The sequence below is a fragment of the Hyla sarda genome, chromosome 5 (assembly GCF_029499605.1).
Source record: "Hyla sarda isolate aHylSar1 chromosome 5, aHylSar1.hap1, whole genome shotgun sequence".
In the NCBI taxonomy this organism is placed as follows: Eukaryota; Metazoa; Chordata; class Amphibia; order Anura; family Hylidae; genus Hyla; species Hyla sarda.
In genome coordinates this window covers 68,334,937-68,350,061 of record NC_079193.1, presented here as the reverse complement: position 1 = coordinate 68,350,061, position 15,125 = coordinate 68,334,937, and the positions used below count along the sequence as shown (strand labels likewise).

Below are 15,125 nucleotides of genomic sequence, written 5' to 3'. Positions count from 1 at the left end.
ATTTGCATGTGAAATTGATTGTCAATCAGTGTTCTTCCTGAGTGGACAGTGTGATTTCACAGAAGTGTCATTGATTTGGAGTTACATTGTGTTGTTTAAGTGTTACCTTTAGTTTTTTTGAGCAGTGTAGTGAAAAGTAGTAAAAAAATTCCCCAAGCCAAAAAAAAAAAAGAAAAAAAGAAATTCAAATTGTTACGATAATTTTTTTCTTATATTTTAAATATCCAAAATTAACTGTAATTTTCAGATACTGGATAAAATATTGTATAGTTGTTTGTTGTTATTAATAAAAATAATAATAATAAATTATCATTATAATAATAATTATTTTTATTATTATAATTATTAAATGTATCTATCTCTATCTATCTATTGCCAATTACTGTATGTCTAGATGATGATCCTCTGCCTTGGAGCTGGTTCACTTCTTATTTTTGTAACCTCAGTTACTGTATTACAAATTTTTTCCTTTTGCCAAAAACTTGAACACATCCAGGATGAGTAAGAAGGAAAACATAATAATTTTTTTTTTTTTTTGCGTGTGTCTCTTTTGGAATAAAATTGTGTAAGTGAATACAGAAGTAAACTATTTTAACTATTTTGTGTCCAGCCACTTAATATATATATGTCATTATTCTCTATTATCTCAGTACAAAAGAACTGATGACAATACTGATCCTGTAGTTTTCTATGCGTACGGTCTTTTGTCCAGTGGCATCAGTTGTGACATGCTATGTGCTCCTGTGTCAGGGTTACCATGGGACAGAGGAAAATACACTGCATTTCTGCATCAAAATCCACTATGGGAAATCAGTGGCCAATCATGCAGATATTTAAACTGTGGATTTGAAAGCGGATTATGTGACCCCCTCCCCCTGTTGCATGTAGTGGGGAAATTCTACATTAAAGGGGTACTCCACCCCTAGACATATTTTTCCCTATCCAAGGATAGAGGATAAGATGTCTGATTGTGGGGCCCCCACAGCTGGGAACCCCCCGCGATCTCTGCTGCGCCACCGTAGTCATCCAGATGACTAGCAATGCAGTGCTGACATCATGGCCGCGACCCCCCCCCCCCCCATCGTGACATCACAACCTCCCACTCAATGCAAGTGCCCTAGATGGCCACGCCCCTTGTATCATCATGGCCCCACCCCCTCAATGCCACCACGCCCCCTCCCATAGACTTGCATTGAGGGGCCATGATGATACGAGGGTCGTGGCCATCTAGGGCAGTGGTCTCCAACCTGCGGACCTCCAGATGTTGCAAAACTACAACTCCCAGCATGCCCGAACAGCCAACGGCTGTATGGGCATGCTGGGAGTTGTAATTTTGCAACATCTGGAGGTCCGCAGGTTGGAGACCACTGATCTCGGGGATAAGATGTCTAGGGGCGTAGTACCCCTTTAAGGCCATGTTCACACAGTTAATTCCGTGCCAACTGTCTGCCACGGAAATCAATGGGATTCCGCTGCGGCGGAATTTATGAGTGGAAAGGCCATGTTCACATGACGGAATTCCAAGTGGAATCAGACAAAAAAAATACACTGGCTAATTCTGTGGCAGCAGGGTCCCATTGTTTTCAATGGGATTCTGCAGCACCGTCCACACAGTGGAATCTCTGCGCCTCTGTTTCCGCTGCGAAAATTCCAATTCCAGCGTAAGACGAAAGAACATGAATGAACATGTTCAATCTTTTGGCAGAATACGCTCGGAAATTCATTGCTGTCTAATGAGATATTAGTGCTGGGATATTCCTGTGCCCACTATTTGTGGAATGTACGCCTTTGTTTTCCAGGCGGAGATTCTGCAGATTTTTTGTGAACATGGCCTAAGTCTACAGCCCATCCACAGCATAAACTGACTTCTTAAAACTGCAGATTTCAAATTCCCCCCCCCCCCCGCTGAAGATTTTCAGTCTGACTTATGTCAACATATACTAAAGAAAGTTGCATGCAGTTTCATCTATGGACGACAGGTCAGTGCAAAAGTGTCTAACTTGGTCTACAGTTGTGAGGTGATCAGACATACAGTCATGGCCGTAAATGTTGGCACCCCTGAAATCTATCAAGAAAATGAAGAATTTCTCACAGCAAAGGATTGCAGTAACACATGTTTTGCTATACACATGTTTATTCCCTTTGTGTGTATTGGAACTTAACCAAAAAAGGGAGGAAAAAAATCAAATTGGACGTAATGTCACACACCAAACTCCAAAAATGGGCTGGACAAAATTATTGGCACCCTTTCAAAATTGTGGACAAATAAGATTGTTTCAAGCATGTGATGCTTCTTTAAACTCACCTGGGGCAAGTAACAGGTGTGGGCAATATAAAAAATCACACCTGAAAGCAGATAAAAAGGAAAGAAGTTCACTTAGTCTGTGTATTGTGTGTCTGTGTGTGCCACACTAAGCATGGACAACAGTCCGGGGACTTGAGAACCAAAATAGTTGAAAAATATCAACAATCTCAAGGTTACAAGTCCATCTCCAGAGATCTAGATTTGCGCAACATTATCAAGAAGTTTACAACCCAGGGAACTGTAGCTAATCTCCGAGGACGGAAGAGAAAAATTGATGAAAGGTGTCAATGCAGGATAGTCCGGATGGTGGATAAGCAGCCCCAAACAAGTTCCAAATATATTCAAGCTACCCTGCAGGCTCAGGGAGCATTAGTGTCAGCGCAAACTATCCATCGACATTTAAATGAAATGATGTGTGCAAGGCATCATGAAATCTGAGGATTAACAATGGATTTTGGGTCGCACTGTACAGCCCAGTGTCAGAAAGCTGGGTTTGCGTCCGAGATCTTGGGTCTTCCAGCTGGACAATGACCCCAAACATACATCAAAAAGCACCCAGAAATAGATGGCAACAAAGCGCTGGAGAGTTCTGAAGTGGCCTGAATGAGTCCAGATCTAAATCCCATTGAACACCTGTGGAGAGATCTTAAAATTGCTGTTGGGAAAAGGCGCCTTCCAATAAGAGAGACCTGGAGCAGTTTGCAAAGGAAGAGTGGTCCAAAATTCCGGCTAAGAGGTGTAAGAATCTTATTGATGGTTATAGGAAGCGACTGATTTTAGTTATTTTTTCCAAAGTGTGTGCAACCAAATATTAAGTCAAGGGTGCCAATAATTTTGTCCAGCCCATTTTTGGAGTTTGGTGTGACATTATGAGCTTTTTTTCCCCTCCTTTTTTGGTTTAGTTCCAATACACACAAAGGGAATAAACATGTGTATAGCAAAACGTGTTACTGCAATCCTTTTCTGTGAGAAATACTTCATTTTCTTGAAAAATTTCAGGGGTGCCAACATTTACGGCCATGACTGTATAACAACTGGCTGCACATAACTGATCTATGTGAACCTGGCCTTACAAACCATTATACTAATTATTCTAGTCATAACAACACCTCAAGGATATTTGAAGCTTAGAAAGGTTTTCTGTGATTTTTAGAAAATTGTGTTAAAAAGCACAAAATTGGAAATAACCTTTACTCATCACTCCATTTTCCTCCACTCTAGCACCACCACCGCTCAAGTGTTCCCTGGTGGACGCATGGCGATGATGTCATCATGTACATTGTCCATGTGATGCTGCAGCCAATACATGCTGTTTACTTGCTTGTGCTGCCTGTGAATGTCAAGGCCATTGATTGACTGCAGCATCATATGGACAATGTGACATCATCTGTAGGCCTGATGGGGAGCACTGGAATGACGACTGCGGGGGAAATAACATTTTTATATCCCTATCTTAGGCTGCATTCACACCTCATTTTCAGCCTACGGTTGCCAGATACGGCAGGGGAAAATCAGACACTCCCGTACCCCAGCTCATTTTTTACCCATATCCGGTTTCCTGACCGGACCTAAAACCATAGTATACTACGGTTTTAGGTCCGGTCACAAAAACGGATACAGGTCAAAAAGGAGCCGACCAGAGTCACTGTTTAACTCCGGTCGGGTCATTAAAGTAAATTGACTTTAACGCTGGTCCGGCTGGGGTACGGGAGCGCCCGGTTTTCCTCTCCCCCAGCCGGATCCGGAAACCGTAGGCTGAAAACGAGGTGTGAATGCAGCCTTATACAGGTCCAGCAATTTTCTGAAAATAACATAAAACCACTTTGTATATCACCCACAAAATGATTCAGCATGTGCCTCTATGGTGCCTTTTGCCTCAAGATACTCACCTGCCCAAATCCCCTACAACATCCATCTCCATGGTCTCCAGCCACAGCTGAACAGCGCTTTCTACTTTTTCTATCAACACAAGTTAAAGTCACTGAAGAAGCACTTTCTGCATTTCGAAATAAAAGCAGGACTTGGGGGTTTGTGGGAAACGGTGCCTATCAGGAGAGACATGACAGGGAATTAGTGCAAAGGAGTGTCAGTTGTTACCCAAATAGTGGCCCTACACAATAGTAACCCTGCTAATAGTGACCCTACACTGTAGATATGACCAACAGCGCCCCACACAGTAGTTACATAGTTTTACATTGTGCATAAGGTTGAAAAAAAGACCAGAGTTCATCAAGTTCAACCTATATCCCTATTGTGTCTCTACTGTGTTGATCCAGAGAAAGGCAAAAACCCTTATGAGGCTGATGCCATTTGCCCCATACCAGGGAGGGAGGGGGAATTACTTTCTGACTCCAAATACGGCAACAGACCAAATTCTTGGATCAAAGTTCTGTCCCTATAAATCTAGTATCCACCGCTGTCCCTATAAATCTCGTATCCATCACTTGTTATGGTATAACTCTCCAGGAATGGGTCCAAACCTATTTTGATCTCTCTTACTGAGTTTACAATGGCCACTTCCTCTAGCAGAGAGTTCCATAGCCTCATTGCTCTTACAGTAAAGAACCACTGTCTGTGCAGGTGTAGAAACCTTTTTTCCTCTAGAGGTAGAGGATGCCCCCTTGGTTTAGATAAAGTCCTGGGTATAAATAGGTCATGGAAGAGATCTCTGTACTGCTCTCTGATATATTGATACATAGTTATTAGGTCGCCTCTAAGCCTTCTTCTTACCAGATATAAGGGGGTAACACACAAGTGGATGTGATATGTGTGAAGTAGTTAAGGAAAGTAAGGACAGGACCCTGAGCCATATAAATTGGTAGTATACTGTTATCTATGTATTATCTGTACCTTTTATCTGTAACTGTGACACCTAGTGGAAAAGTAAGTGTTACGCCGAGTGCTCCGGGTCTCTGCTCCTCCCCGGAGCGCTCACGGCGTCTCTCTCCCTGCAGCGCCCCGGTCAGACCCGCTGACCGGGAGCGCTGCACTGACATTGCCGGCGGGGATGCGATTCGCACAGCGGGACGCGCCCGCTCGCGAATCGCATCCCAAGTCACTTACCCGTCCCGGTCCCCGGCTGTCATGTGCTGGCGCGCGCGGCTCCGCTCTCTAGGGCGCGCGCGCGCCAGCTCTCTGAGACTTAAAGGGCCAGTGCACCAATGATTGGTGCTTGGCCCAATTAGCTTAATTGGCTTCCACCTGCTCCCTGGCTATATCTGCTCACTGCCCCTGCACTCCCTTGCCGGATCTTGTTGCCTTGTGCCAGTGAAAGCGTTTAGTGTTGTCCAAAGCCTGTGTTACCTGAACTCCTGCTATCCATCTTGACTACGAACCTTGCCGCCTGCCCCGACCTTCTGCTACGTCTGACCTTGCCTCTGCCTAGTCCTTCTGTCCCACGCCTTCTCAGCAGTCAGCGAGGTTGAGCCGTTGCTAGTGGATACGACCTGGTTGCTACTACCGCAGCAAGACCATCCCGCTTTGCGGCGGGCTCTGGTGAACACCAGTAGCCTCTTAGAACCGGTCCACTAGCACGGTCCACGCCAATCCCTCGCTGACACAGAGGATCCACTACCTGTAAGCCGAATCGTGACAGTAAGCACTACACTTTTGTGCCTCTTTTGAGACTGTTTGTCAGTCTCCTGTCTCACAATGCTGGCATGGCCCTGCAATAATTAACCTATGAGTTCTCCAATTCCACTGAATATTCACATATGTCTACTAAAGCCACACTGGCTTTAACACTACTTTAAAGAGTTATCAAACATAAGGTTACTTAAGTAATTGCTTACCAAGGATCTGTGCTTTTGTTGGAGGTAAATAACCCTGTCCGGTGTCCCCCATCACTTGTTTTTGGGAATTGGCTACTTCCTGTTTCTGTGGCCTAACTCAGATTACATTCCCCAAGATCCTTTGTTTCAAGGTGGTAGGTGACTAATTTCCCTCCCAGACATTAGTCACCCCACCCAATGAAGCACAGCAAATCTCATATCTATTTATCTGTCTTTAAAGAGTACCTGTCATCAAACCATATTTTCTAAACTAACTCAGATTATATTCCCTAACTACTCCTAAAACCCCTCTTGCCCTTAAAATTTTTTCACGAACAAAGTTCTGTATCATACCTTTCCCCTTGCTCACATTGCATGAGCTCCCAGCAGAAGAAAGTGGGCGTTCTCCGGCAGGTATGAAGTCACTGAAGCCTGCGAGAGCTGTCCCTCACTATGCCCTGCAAGCACTTCCTGAGCTTGGTCTTCTGCCAGGCCGGGAGAAGACCAAACTAACTGTTTGATTTGCGCAGGGAACAGAACAAAGCCACCTAGTGGCTGTTTTTTCACATTACATTAAACCCTTAAGGACTCAGCCCATTTGGGCCTTTATTTTTACGTTTTCGTTTTTTCCTCCTCGCTTTAAAAAAATCATAACTTTAATATTTTCATCCACAGACTAGTATGAGGGCTTGTTTTTTGCGCAACCAGTTGTCCGTTGTAATGTCATCACTCACTTTACCATAAAATGTATGGCGCAACCAAAAAAATACTATTTGTGTGGTGAAATTAAAAAGAAAACGGCAATCTTGCTAATTTTGGAAGGTTTCATTTTCACGCCGTACATTTTACGGTAAAAATGACGTGTGTTCTTTATTCTTTGGGTCAAAATGATTAAAATGATATCCATGATAGCAGACTTTTCTATTAATGTTGCGCTTAAAAAAAATCGCAAACTTTTTAACCAAATTAGTACACTTAAAATCCCCCTATTTTGAAGACCTATAACTGTTTAATTTTTTCGTTTAAGCGGTGGTATGAGGGCTCACTTTTTGCGCCATGATCTGTACTTTTTATTGATACCATATTTGCTCATATAAAACTTTTAACACATCTTTTATAAAAAATTTTGGGAATAAAATGTTATAAAAAAAAAAAAGCTGCTATTTTGGATTTTTTGTTTTTTACGTTCACACCGTTCACCGTACGGTATCATTAACATTTTATTTTAATAGTTCAGATATTTACGCACGTGGCGATACCACATATGTATATAAAATATTTTTTTTACACTTTTTGGGGGTGAAATAGGGAAAATGGGACAATTTACGTTTTTAATGGGGAGGGGGTTTTTCAAATTTGTTTTGCATTTTTTTTTTTTACTTTTATTTTTACACTTTAATAATCCCCATAGGGGTCTATTTATAGCAATAATTCGATTGCTAATACGGTTCAGTGCTATGCATAGGACATAGCACTGATTAGTATTATCGGTCATCTTCTGCTTTGGTCTGCTCGATCTTAGACCAGAGCAGAAGACCCATGGAAGGCAGCGGAGGCAGGTGAGGGCAGCGGCAGCGCTGCGGGCGATCCGATCATCCATTTTAGTGACCGCGATGCTGCAGATGCCGTGATCTGTATTGATCACGGCATCTGAGGGGTTAATGGCGGACATCCGCGTGATCGCGGATGTCCGCCATTACCGGCAGGTCCCTGGCTGCGATCAACAGCCGGGACCTGCCGCGCATGACCCGAGCATCGCTCTGATGCTCGCAGTTATGCATAGGACGTTAATGTACGTCCTGGTGCGTTAAGTACCAGCTCACCAGGACGTACATTTACATCCGGCATCATTAAAGTGTTAAAAACATATAAGGGTGAAGAATTTTAACAGCAAGTAAATAACAAAGTGTCTTATAATTACATAAGGAATAATATATTAAAGGTTTCGTTTGGTGAACGGTAATTATTTAAATCTTTCTGTTTCTGCCACCTACTCATTCTCCCCGAACGCTGTATATATCTGGTCGACAGTAAGTAGATATATGTGCTCATTTATTTGCTGGCAACAAGGGAGGTCTGAAAAAATGACCAGCAAATAAGTGTTTTCATGATGACTTAAATTATGAAAATGTTAGTCATTTCCTCATACAGTGACCGCGGGCAAGTTTTTCTTAGAACTGTTATTCTTTTAAGATCTAGGTTTGTCATTCCTTATTAAAGTACATCCAACAAATCCTGAAGTATCTGTTATTGTAAACTGCATCTAACATATCATATATTTTACCTTTAGTCTGGGTTCACATCATGTTTTTCACTTTTTTTTGTGCACATTCCTGACAAATTCAGTACATTAAAGGGGTAGTCAAGGGAACTGAACTTTTTAGACACCTATCCCCTATACACAGGATGGGGGATAAGCCTCTGATTGCAGGGGTCTGACCACTGGAACCCTCTGCAATTTCCTGTATGGGACCATATACTGTGTGGTGTATATCTTTTTGTGTCGACACTTGGCAAAGTGTATAGCAGCCCGGTCAATCACATTTGAAAGCCCCCACTCGATCCATCCTTAACAGTTGGTGGCAGCGCAGGATGGCGGGACCACGCTCGAGGGAAGATACGAATCCAGTGGAGCGACACTTTGAGCCGCCCGAGGCAGCCCATTATTACCCCACTGGGAGTGATCAACCCCACGAAAGCACGGTAAGTCTGCTGATTTTTATAAATCTGTAGCCTTGCAGGTCGACCCTCTAGATTTAACTCTTAGCGACAGAGATGTTTCCGCTGTGTTGTTCTCTTATTCTCTAGTTTTTTATTCGCTTGTGATTGACTGCCACTTTAAATAGGCTTAGAAGGCAAAAGCAGAAATTTTTCCTTTGCCACAAGTTTGCAGGCTTATAATTTTTTTTTTTAATTCCTTATCTGAGAAGCAGATACGGTGTGCTGTAACAAGGTCAGATCCGTTTCATAATGTAAACAGGAGAATGATCATAAGGAAAAAGCTGATGGAAAGTGATAATTACAGCATCACAGGGAAAGGTGACACCCTGTGTAATGACTTCTGCAAAGGTCACAGAGAATGCCCAGCAACATTTCCAATCTATGTAAATAGACAGCTCAGGTCTATTGTTTCCTATGCCAATGGGGTTTGCTGTAAAGCATATCTCTGAATGCTGTTAAACATAGCGGAAGGCAAGAAGGCCGAATCCATTATAATGTACAAAAAAAATTACAATTAGAAAATAAAAAACAGATTAGAAAAAAAGAACATGTTTCAGCATCTGGCTTTATTCAGTAAAAAAAAAAATACATTTAAAAAAAATCTTATCTGAGTTTATTATTCTCTTGGTCTTTGGGGGTCACCCTTAGATATATAACTTTATAATATAGTGTTACCACAAACTGTAGTGGCTTCAGCATGTTTTTGCTTTAAATACCCCTGACAGGAAGTTGTGTAGCTCTTTTATTTTCAATGTGGTGTTGTCTCAGCAGCTCCCTGGCCCCTCCCTCTTGCCCAAGGTGATGCATCATCCTCTGCTGTCTCAGGAGGCTTGGCTGGATCTTGTCTCTCAACTCTAGCCCTCTGAGTGATGTTATCACCTCTGACCAGCTGCTACAGCTACATCACCATCTCCCTGTTATATACACATATAAGGAGATGTATAGTTGCCTATAGCAACCAATCAGATCGCTTTTTTCCTTTAAAAAAAAAAAAGGCCTCTGAAAATTAAAAAAAGCAATCAGATTGTTCGTTATGGGTAACTGCACGACTCTTCCTCTACACAGGTTTTGATAAATCCCCCCATTGACTAACCTTACCCTTAATGAATGATCTGTTTATGACTTTTGCCGGCCTCCTTATAGCAGTGCCTGCATCAGGGTTGTGTTGCAATCCTGATACATCTGAGACTTTGTACAAGCATATTGCAATATCCTGGCATGGCTTTCATTCCCTTACTCTCCATATCAGTATAATCTTGATGATAACCACCAGCTGACATTTTGGATTCTATCTTTTTCTAAGGCGGCGGTCACACATTTAACATTTGCTATATATTGTGCTGTTTTCAATTATAATGTTTTCCTGCTAAAAAAAAAACCTCAATACCTGAATAAATGGGCACTGTAAGAATCAAAAACCTTTTATATGTTGTACATCCTGGCAAAACATTAACCTTTCTAGTATATTTCATAAGAAAATATTATTTCCTTTTAATTGAACTCATGGCTTATAATAAAAAGACCACTAGGGGGCCCCATACCATCCAGACATGGTCCTGACCGGCAGGACCATCATCTTTGTCCCAGCTGCAGCACAGACTGGGAGAAAGTCCAGTAAGTGAGGTGGGTCTAGCAGTAACTGGCTTAGGAGACCCTGCACAGTACAGCAGACTCAGGGAGAAAGTGAATGCATGGTGAGTGATGGCAGGCTCAGTGCTTGTGTCGGACACACCCCTTCATAAGCAGTGCATATTAGAATGAGTGAGCAGCAGAACAGAGGGATTTATGAGCTAAATACAGAAGCTAGATACATAAAAAATGCATGTAAAGAATCTGCATGACCTAGTAAGTAGCATATATAAGCATTATTTGTTTATGTTATATGACAGGTATGCTTTATAGGAAAAAGCAGATGGCAACTAGGTACTGCTAGTCATATGGTATTTATTGATTGATCCTTAGTAAGTGTGACCACCAATATAAAAGCAGAAGTTTGGCAGTTTGCTAGTCTGGAGCTTTCAGGTGTGTTAAAGTGTACCTGTCATCAACAAAAACTTTTTAAACAATGTAGATAAAATTACGTGGTGTCCCGGTACCATATTGTATACGTTACCTTTGTAGAGGTCCCCATAGTCAGAGTCCCTAGGACGTCGGGGTCCCTCTTTTGTAGTTTTCCCCTTGTCACCCCTCAGTTAATCAGTGACTATTGTTAGGATTCGGCAGGCTGGAGGTGGATCCTCTGTGTCAGCGAGGGATTGGCGTGGACCATGTCGGTGGACCGCCGCAAAGCGGGATGGTCTTGCTGCGGCGGTAGAAACCAGGTTGTATCCACCGGTAACGGCTCAACCTCGCTGACTGCTGAGAGTGGCGTGGGACAGAAGGACTAGACAGAGGTGAGGTCAGACGTAGCAGAAGGTCAAGGCAGGAGGCAAGGTTCGTAGTCGAGGGTAACGGCAAAAGGTCTGGTAACACTGGTAAGGCAATCACAGAAACGCTTTCACTAGGCACAAGGCAACAAGATCCGGCAAAGCAGGGAAGGGGAAGTGAGGTAATATAGGCCTGGAGCAGGTGAGCTAATTACACTGATTGGGCCAGGCACCAATTAGCGGTGCACTGGCCCTTTAAATCCTAGAGAGCTGGCGCGCGCGCGCCCTTGAGAGCGGAGCCGCGCGCGCTAGGACGTGACAGCCGGGGACCGGGACAGGTAGATTGGGATGCGATCCGCGAGCGGGCGCGTCCCGCTATGCGGATCGCATCCCCGCCGGCTGTGTCAGTGCAGCGCTCCTGGTCAGCGGGTCTGACCGGGGCGCTGCAGAGAGGAGAACGCCGCGAGCGCTTCGGGGAGGAGCAGGGACCCGGAGCGCTCGGTGTAACAACTATATAGAAGTTCATATAAGTATAAGTATATATATGTATATATGTAATTGCCTACCTATTCAAGCGTAGCAGGACCTGCAGGTCACGTGATTATGAGGGACCTGCGCCATCTTGATCCGCTCTCTTGGGTTGCTGACTCTGGAAGAGATAGGACCTCTGCAGCTTACAAGACGATTTACTAGGCCAAAGCCTTGCGGTCTAGGCCTCTAACATAGCGGATAGACTAAGCAATTCCCCGCTACTCATCGCAAGATCACTGGACCTAAACGCACCCCTGAATCCAGCGGATCTCTGCTATACAATCCTTAAGAAGCTAAATTGAGCTTATCTGATCCCAACCAACTGTCAATCGCTGCTCAGCTATATCTATAGAGACTCTGTTATCTGGACTGTTACTATTGCTGCATGTACAGAAATTCTTCAGTAAAAGTTCCTGCAAGTTTTCAGTTAACAGTGGTTGTGGACAATCCTTTATTTCTGCCTCACCTATTCCTCTTGGGAAGGGTGACAATAGGCCTATCAAGAAACACAGCGTTTAACCCTCACCTTGGCGTCACAAGTGACAAGGGTTAACAGCGCCCTTAAATATCCTGAACAGCAACACCCTAACTACCCTACACCCCCACAAGGCTTTATCCCAATTCCGCCACCACAATTATTATAGGTTTATTTGTAATATACATTGGTTGAAAAAAATTTGGGTGAAAAAATGCTGTCACTGCAATTATTGCATGTGTCTCTCTGTGAGGAGTCCAAATACAGGAAGTGAGGATAGGACAAGCAGGGATCTGTGCAGGCTCCTGGCTTGTCAGTCATCCTCATAGCATGTTACAGAGCCTCCCTGCACAGAGCCCTGCTTGTCCTCAGTGTACAGAGCACTGCTTGTCCTCAGTGTACAGGGCCCTGCTTGTCCTCAGGGTACAGATCCCTGCTTGTCCTCAGTGTACAGGGCCCTGCTTGTCCTTAGTGTACAGGGCCCTGCTTGTCCTCAGTGTATAAAGCCCTGCTTGTCTTCAGTGTACAGAGCCCCGCTTGTCCTCAGTGTACAGAGCCCTGCTTGTCCTCAGTGTACAGAGCCCTGCTTGTCCTCAGTGTACAGAGCCCTGCTTGTCCTCAGTGTACAGAGCCCTGCTTGTCCTCAGTGTACAGAGCCCTGCTTGTCCTCAGTGTACAGAGCCCTGCTTGTCCTCAGTGTACAGAGCCCTGCATGTCCTCAGTGTACAGAGCCCCGCTTGTCCTCAGTGTACAGAGCCCCGCTTGTCCTCAGTGTACAGAGCCCCGCTTGTCCTCAGTGTACAGAGCCCCGTTTGTCCTCAGTGTACAGAGCCCTGCTTGTCCTCAGTGTACAGGGCCCTGCTTGTCCTCAGTGTACAGATCCCTGCTTGTCCTCAGTGTACAGGGCCCTGCTTGTCCTCAGTGTACAGGGCCCTGCTTGTCCTCAGTGTATAAAGCCCTGCTTGTCTTCAGTGTACAGAGCCCTGCTTGTCCTCAGTGTACAGAGCCCGGCTTGTCCTCAGTGTACAGGGCCCTGCTTGTCCTCAGTGTACAGGGCCCTGCTTGTCCTCAGTGTACAGGGCCCTGCTTGTCCTCAGTGTATAAAGCCCTGCTTGTCTTCAGTGTACAGAGCCCTGCTTGTCCTCAGTGTACAGAGCCCGGCTTGTCCTCAGTGTACAGAGCCCCGCTTGTCCACCCTCACTTCCTGTATTTGGACTCTTCATAAAGACGCACATGAAATAGCTGCAGGGGCAAGAATATACCAATTTTTTAACCAATGTATATTACAAATATGTATATAATGGTATTATCTACATTATATAAAAAGTTTTTGTTGATGACAGGTACACTTTAACACAGTGCCAATGTGGGAAAACATCAGCAATTATCTTGAATAAACAATTATTGCTGCCTGTCAATCCAGCAAGGGTTATATGGTCATTTCCAAAGGATATTGGGGGAGATTTATCTGTCCAGAGCAGGAGAAAATCCCCATAGCAAACATATGCTGCTCTGGACAGTTCCTAAAATGGACAGCAGAGGTCAGAAGAGAGCATTGTGGTCATGACATCAGAGGAAATGCATTTCTTTTTTGGATTTCTCTTTAGTATACAGCCCCTAAAAAGTACTGGAAGGATTAAGATTTTTAAATAGAAGTCATTTACAAATCTGTTTAACTTTCTGGCACCAGTTGATTAAAAAAAAAAAAAAAAAAAAGCTTTCCACGGGAGTATCCCTTTAAATCATCATCCCCTAATTTTGTATATATACATAAGGAAAATCCAGGCCTGTGTCCAGTACTCCAGCTCCAATACTTCTGACTCTTTTTTTGTGAGTAGATACTCATTACTCTGCACTTAATAAGGTGTTATTCTTTTTTTATATATCCATACATATTTGTTTTTTTTACTCTGTGTGACATGAATGTCTCACAAAATGTTTCATTGTTTCAGACCAGTGTTTTCCAAACAGTAAGTCTTCAGCTGTTGCAAAACTACAACCCCCAGCAAAAGGCTGTCTGGGCATGCTGGGAGTTGTAGTTTTGCAACAGCTGGAGACACACACTGTTCGGAAAACACTGGTTTAGGCTATTGATGTATTGACAGTTAGGTATATTGCACTCTGCTGCCACCATCAGGTTATGAAGAGATACACACCTGAAATAAAATGCTTGTGGTAATAAAAAGGATGGGATGTTATCATTATTTTTATTATTATTATTATGACATTCATGATAATAATAATAATAATAACAATTACCACCGCTTATTAAAAAGCACCAGACATATAATGACAGTCAGTAGCCGATACATCACATCACATATAATAAGTATTATACATAGTAGTATAAAATGCCCTACTGTTCATCTGTTGCCTACTTATTCATATAGGGATTTACAAATAATTTATTCTGTGAAATTCTGTATAAAACTGGGGGAAATTTAAAAAAAAAAAATTATGGTGTGGTGTCCCGATACAGGACCTGGTCCTGTCCCTGTCTAAAGTCCCCTCAGCCAGAGCCCCTCCATTTCCATAGGGCTCTCCTGCAGGGCTTACCTCTGGTCACCTGATATAAATTATATTGATATATTATTTAATGTATAGGAAATATAAATGTATAGGACCTTTCCCGGGTCATGTGATGTACAGTTGTGATGTATAATTGTTTAAGGACCTTACTGGGTCATGTGATGTACCCAGAGTTCACTGGGTTCAGGACTTACAGGTTTGCTGACCAATGAGCTTAGTCCAGCCCCCTTCATATATAAAGGGCTGTAGTCTGTAAATTCTCTCTCTTAGTTCCGGACTATCAAGCAAAGCTCCTTCAGTACATCTAAATTTATCTCATCTAGCCCAAAGCCTGAAAGAACCAGCAGCCACTAAAACCGTGAGTTATCAAGCTCAACCTATCAAATCCTGTGTGACTACTACCAGCTAAAATCCTATAATTAGTAGCA

The 15,125-nt window shown here is 43.3% G+C and overlaps 1 protein-coding gene across 1 annotated transcript in view; it reads right to left on the bottom strand.

Moving 5' to 3' along the window:
* The window catches only part of CRYGN (crystallin gamma N), a 21,183-nt gene extending 9,323 nt beyond the window's left edge, over nucleotides 1-11,860 (bottom strand). Inside the window, exon 1 of the mRNA XM_056518381.1 lies at nucleotides 11,729-11,860. The gene's annotated coding sequence lies outside the window, so the exon portion shown is untranslated. The remainder of the gene's footprint in view (nucleotides 1-11,728) is intronic.
* Nucleotides 11,861-15,125: the final 3,265 nt, after the last annotated feature.